Raw genomic sequence first — 7,149 nt, forward strand, 5'->3', positions numbered from 1 at the left:
ATCTCCTATGTTGTCATCAAATCCTCATCTGCAAATTAAAATTTTAAAACCTTAATATATTAAGCACATGGTCTACTCACACAATTACTAAATGACAAATGTAGTAAATATATTCTAGTAACTCCACCCCAAATTTTATTTATATCACTGCTATTCTTAGGAACTCAGCACTTAAAACTTTTATTTTTTATTAATTTATTTGAGAGACAGAGAGAGAATATGGACACTCCAATACCTCTAGTCATTGCAAACAAATTCCAGAAGCAAGGACCACCTTGTGCATTTGTCTTTTGTGGGTACTAGGAAATAGAATCTAGGTACACAGCTACTAAAGGCAAGGGCCTTAACTGCTAAGTCATCTCTTCAGCCCAGGAGCTAGGTTTTAAATAATCTTAAGTTAAATGTAATGCAGCCAAATTTAGGCTGATATACCTGCAAAAAATAACTGGGACTTAACATCATACCAGTAATAAAGGAGTATAATTACTGAGTTTTCTATATTTGTAGGTAGGATATCTGGGGTTTGTTGAATCAGAGACAGTTTTGATTTGGGATGACGTAGTTGAAAATGGTATGACAAAAGCAAGATACCATTCACTTCAGTAGTACATTTACTAAAGTTGGAATGATACAGGTTAGATTAACATGGAGGCTGTTCAGGGATGGCAAACTAATTCCTGAAGTGCTCCATATTTTATTTTATTTTTTATTGATTTGAGACAGAGAGAAAGAGAGAATTGGCATCTCAGGGCCTCCAGTCATGCAAACAAACTAGAGACACATGTGCCAGCTTATACATCTGGCTTATTTGGGTGCTGGGGAATGGAAGCAGGTTCCTTTGGCATTACAGGAACATATCTTAACCACTAAGCCATCTTTCCAGCACAAGTGTCCCATAATTTAAATAAAGAACATTTATGCACATAAAATAAGTAGAAGAAATGGTATTGTTTAATCTTGAACACATATTTCTTCTCAGTCCCAAAGGTGGAATACCTCTTAGTGGATTTTGTCTCAGTAAATTCTATGATATTGCAAATTAACTATTATAATGAAAGGGAAATTCAAGATGTGTTTCCACTATTGTGTAAGTATTCAATTTGATTCTGTGTTGGAGATAATATGACATGTTTTGTATTTGGGGGATGAGAGTATACATGCATATTTTTCACAATCTAACCTGCTATAGGAACATGGTCACACATGTCCTAAAACTGTACCATAACTTTATGAAAAAATATGTAATTCTCTCTCTTTGTTGATTCTTTTTGTTTGTAATTGTTGATAATAGAGAAAAAGAGGGAAAATGAAGAGATAACAATGAATATAAGTGACTTGTAAAGAATTAGTGATTCAGCCAGGCATGGTGGAGCACACTGTTAATCCCAGCACTTGGGAAGCAGAGGTAGGAGGATTGCTGTGATTTGAGGCCATCCTGAGACTCCATAGTGAATTCCAGGTCAGCCTGGGCTAGAGTAAGACCCTACCTCAGAGCAAAAAAAAAAAAATAGTGATTTATAGGACAAGGAAATGTGAGAGGTGGGAGAGCAACAGTTATGAGAGGGTGACAATATCAGGGTATATTGTGTATAGGTACAGGAATTGTCTGTAAAAATTACTATTTCCTAGTACCCACAAAAGACAAGTGCACAAGGTGGTCCTTGCTTCTGGAATTTGTTTGCAATGACTAGAGGTATTGGAGTGTCCATATTCTCTCTCTGTCTCTCAAATAAATTAATAAAAAATAAAAGTTTTAAGTGCTGAGTTCCTAAGAATAGCAGTGATATAAATAAAATTTGGGGTGGAGTTACTAGAATATATTTACTACATTTGTCATTTAGTAATTGTGTGAGTAGACCATGTGCTTAATATATTAAGTTTTTAAAATTTTAACTTGCAGATGAGGATTTGATGACAACATAGGAGATATATGCAGAAAATGCAAGTATATGGTTTCTTTGCCTGAAAGAAAAACTTGCACTCATCCAAAAAAAAATTATACAAAAAAACTAGAGTATAACTCATGGACTATGTGAGCAGCTTTGGTGATTTCCCCTGCCATTTGTTTTTGATGCAGGAAGTGCAGAGAGTTGATTCTACATCACAGATTGAGATAAAATACATACATTCAGATCTAATCATCAAAAATTCCAAATGTACATTCCAGAATCATTTTCATTTTGAAGTACAGATATGAGAGAAGAAATTACCTTCATGTTATTTTTTCCAAAATGTAGAATAATGCTATAATCCTGAATGTATGAATCAATCTCCCATTGAATTTCCCTTGCTGGGTTGCATTACCAACATGAAGGGGGGGGTAATGAACAGAAGGTGTGATGTACCAGTGGAAAATAAATCTTGATCAAACCATAGTTTAAAAATTAGATATGTTTTGTGTTCAGAAATGATGCTAAAGGTCATATTTTCTGACTTCTATCCCATGAAATTCAGCAAATGCCACATTGTAAGTGAAGAGGCACAGGAAGAGTATGTCAAGCTGACTAGTGAGAAGAAAATTCCAAATCAAATTATCCTAGATTTCAACAAAACAGGCAAATCAATCTTGTGCCACCTAGGGATCACAAATATTAATGTGTAAAGAAATCTCTGTCATCTTCTGAAAGCCATTTCTCATTCAGAATAGTGATGATTAAAGGTATCCTGGTTATTAGGTGAATGCAATATCTTTATCCTCTGTTTGTTGTATTTTACAGACACTTGTCCTAAATGGAGATATTTACTGTGTAAGTAGTCCTCATAACTCTTGAAATGTTAAACTTAAATGGAGATATTGACTGTGTAACTAGTCCTCATAACTCTTGAAATGTTAAACTTAAATACCATGTGAAGTCAATTCAAAGCAGTAAAAAAAAAAAATCATACAAAAGCATGAAATAAAGGATGTATTAGTGCAATACTTATAATTCCCATAATATTAAAAAGCCTGGGATAAATACTTAGTTTTGTTAAATGAAGCAAAATTAACAAATTTGGTTTAAAAAATGAAATCTGAAATGTCATTGTTAAGCATTTGAATTCTTTTGGGAATGCTGAAATTACATGGACAGCATATCTTCAATATCTCAATGAGATATATCATTGCCATGTGTGGCCTTGATGTGCATATAATCAGTGTGAGTTTGGGACATCACTATATACATGGGATCTCACACTTCTGACTGACAAGAAAACTCATCTGAAGTAGTAGATACTGTAAAATATACCAGTATAAATGTGCTTGAAATCTGTAAGTCAATGTCCATTGACATGAGTTTTTATTTGTGAGAATTCATTCATTAATTCATTCATTCATTCTGTCCTTGTTCAAACGATATCTATATTATTTACTTATACCCTGGCACTGATCATGTTTGCAATATCATCTCACATCCATGTAAATAACTATCACTTATAATTCTGCAGGTTGTAAGAAAATTCGCAATGCATGTGCAGCAACTGGTTGTCTGGAACCAGAATCAAAAACAACAGACTTATAATCTTTCATTCCTGACTGTATTCTCATCTTTATGAGTGTTTCTGATGCTTATCCCACTCTGATCTGTACATGAACTTCTCCTTACTCGTGTGTGTGTGTGTGTGTGTGTGTGTGTGTGTGTGTGTGTGTTCTTTAGTATTACTAACTCTCATTGTGAGTAAATGGCTTGATTTCATATGCCTGTCAATGTGTTCTGAATAAAGAAATCTAGTTCTGCAACTTAGATGAACAGGATCCACCTCAGTCTTTGTCATAATTTGAATACATTGTTCTTTGCCTTCTTGCTTTGGAAATGTCATATTTGTTGGCGGAAAAGTAGGTGACAAAACCAAGTCAGTGGTAAGACCCTATTGCTGAAGACTCCATATGCAGCTGATGCGTAAAATGGAATGACATGGCTGGAAGCTAAGAGAGAGTCAGTCCCCAGACAGTCAGCGTGTCTAGTGCCAGAAGGTGCTATATAGGCGACTGGAGAAAATGACCAAGATCTGTCCAAGCAACACATTGTTTAACCTAATTAGCTCACACAAGTGCAATAGTGGCACACAGCCATGGTGAGGAATCAATTGCTCTTGATTTGGCTAACTAATCCACTCAGTGGTACTAGACCCATAGCTGGAGCTGGGAAACAAGTCAGAACCATACCCAAACACAAGCCCACTCTACAATATCAAGCTACCATCAATCACGGGGTATAAGAGGGCCTACACCTATCATACTGTCTATCAAAAAAGTAAGTGTTATCTCAATTTTCCAGGTGCTAACTTACTCTCCATTGGAGAATCTGCTTCTCTTTTCCAGATAGATGCAGATCCTAAGAAGAGAGCTGCCCCAACATACCTCCAAAGGGGCCCAACTGAAACTAAGGACAACTGGCGAAATAAGCAAGTGTGATGTTTTCCTGTGAACTGGATACCAGCACAAAGGGGAAGGAGATCAACACAGAGAAAAATCAACCCCTACCAAATCAGAGAGCCAGAGCCTCAGAGGCCCCCAACACCTCAGCACTGAAGCAGACCAAAAAATGAACCCAACATGGCTCAAGGAAATTTTGCAGTAGAGGGGTGGAAAGAATGTCAGAGTCACATGTTGGGTCATGATTTGCAGAGAAATTTATCATACCAATAACTGGGGGCTAATTCCACAATGCACGGCCCATTTTTATTAACAAGGAAGGTTTAATGGGAGGGGATAGATCACAGATGAGCCTAAATAATGGTACCAAACTGCCTGTATTTACTGAAAAGAAAACTAATAAATTACATTTAAAAAAAAAAGTGTGTACCCCCATGCCCAGCTATTTCTGTATATTTTTATATATAAAATAAACTTTTTAGAAAATATAGGAATATATATTAAGCAATTTTCATTCGCAATGAGATTGGCTCATATATGTATAAAAGGAATAAACACTATAATTTGATTAAAAAATTGAAGTAGAAAAATATGCAGATTTTTGAATAAATAGTATTAGCTGTGTTTTGTCACATTTTTCTCTGAACATTAGGAAGTATTGGATTGTATGACAAAGAGTTTAATACTTAGCATGTTGCTGCACTCACAAAAGATAACGCTGCCAGGTGTGGTGGTATACACATTTAATCTCAGCACTTGGGAGGCAGAGATAGGATGATTGCCATGACTTCAAGACCACCCTGAAACAGGTTAGAATGGGCTAAAGGAAGACCCTACCTCAAAAAAAAAAAAAAAAACACCAAAACTCAAAACTGGGAGTGGTTGTGCATGCCTCTAATCCCAGCACTTGGGAGGCAGACACAGGAGATCATCATGAGTTCAAGGCCAGCATTGAACACATAGTGAATTCCAGGTCAGCTTGGGCTATAGGTACTTACTACCTCCAAAAACCTGCACAACAGCAAAACTAAAGATAACTCACCAGGAACATTTCTTACCTCATATTTCAAATATATTTAATTGATTCTCAAAAGCAGAATGGAAAACATTCTTGAGATGTAAACAGAAGTGGCCAATATCTTCCCACCCATCCTAAAATTAAGGATGTAGACATCTACATTGGTTTGTTCACAAATCATGATTATACAGACTATTTTAAGATTAAAATCAGATTTACTAACAATCTTAAGACACAATGAACAATGAAGTTAAAATATTAAAAATTGATTTATGAATACTGTGCTATTTTATAACAAAAATAAAAATTTACCAAAGAATAAGCATTAGACCTAGGAATTTTTTTTTAAATAAAGTGCTTTTGAAGAAATAAAGATTCTTTTAAAATTATTTTTATTTTTTTTATTTTAGAGTGACAGAAAGAGAAAGAGGGAAAGAGAGAGAGACAGTGGGTGCAGCGGGGCCTCCAACCACTGCAAAGGAACTCCAGATGCATGAGTCTCCTTATGCATCTTGCCTACGTGGGTCCTGGGGAATTGAGCCTCGAACCAGGGTCCTAGGCTGCACAGACAATTGCTTAAACACTAAGCCATCGCTTCAACCTGAAATCAACATTCTTAAAAGTGTAGAAACTCATTAGATAGCATATTGTTCATGGGCTGCAAAGAAAGTAAACTTAACTGTATACATGTGTGTAAAAACCATGTGGCTGCACACATCCAAGTTTTTCCACTGCTAGTGGTGCTGATTGAGGAGAAATTCTTGGGATCAATACACAGCCTGTCTATCTAAATGTATAATTCACTATCACTAAAAGAAAACAAAACCCTAAATTGCTGCTGAAAATACTACTACCTTGCTCTATTGCATTTATAGACATGAGAAAACAGTGCATGTATGCCAACCCACACAATAGGACAGTCAAACAAATAGAAGTTCCATCTAACAAGCCTCCCTAGCTCTCCATGCCAGTGCTTCTGAAAAAGTCAGCAATGGACACAAATATAGCAGTTAGACAGACATATAGATCAGTGTAGAAATTAACAACAAACAGTCCTAAATGTTAAACCAAGCTTTATTCTCCTATATCATGTTCAAAACAAAGATTGTCTAGCTCTGAAAATAAGGAGACACAAATAAATGATATACTAAGAAATTAATTGTGATAAACATCATGAAAACATGAGCTCTTTATTAATATAAAAAGCCACTTACCAAACTGCTAGTCTGTATAAGAAAAATAATTTAATGGACACTATCAGTAAATGCAAATGTCTGAGCACTTACAGCTTATTAAGTATAAGTATTAGGAAACCAGAGAGACTTTTTTAAAGTTAAGCTTGAACTAACTAAAGAAAATCCTGTTGAAGCAAAAACAAGAAAACGTTTTCGTCACTGCTGAAACATAGAAAATTATTTCAAAAGAACTTATTTTCGGGCCAGAGAGATGACTTAGTGCTTAAGGTGCTTCCCTCCAAAGCCTAGGGACACATGTTTGAATATCCAGATCCTATGAGGCCAGATGAGGAGTAATGCAAGCACAAAATGTTGATCGTGCACCACAAAGGGGTGCAAGTCCCTGAAGGTTGTTTGCAGGGACTGAAACCCCTGGTGCACCTATTCACCCATTTCCATCCTTCTCATCAACTCTTTCTGCCTCTTTCCCTCCCTCAAAAAGAAAAAAAAAAAAAGAAAAAGAAAAAGAAACTATTTCCATCATTCATTCTAAAATATCAAAAGATATAAACTATGTAATATCATTTAAATAAACAAGGTCA

The 7,149-nt window shown here is 35.6% G+C and overlaps 1 non-coding gene across 1 annotated transcript; it reads left to right on the forward strand.

Moving 5' to 3' along the window:
* The first annotated feature begins 594 nt into the window (after positions 1 to 594).
* On the forward strand, positions 595 to 697 carry LOC123457132. Its single transcript, XR_006634906.1, has one exon. It is a non-coding gene; the product is annotated as a U6 spliceosomal RNA (small nuclear RNA).
* The last annotated feature ends 6,452 nt before the right edge of the window (positions 698 to 7,149 follow it).

This window comes from Jaculus jaculus, chromosome Y (genome assembly GCF_020740685.1).
Source record: "Jaculus jaculus isolate mJacJac1 chromosome Y, mJacJac1.mat.Y.cur, whole genome shotgun sequence".
In the NCBI taxonomy this organism is placed as follows: domain Eukaryota; kingdom Metazoa; phylum Chordata; class Mammalia; order Rodentia; family Dipodidae; genus Jaculus; species Jaculus jaculus.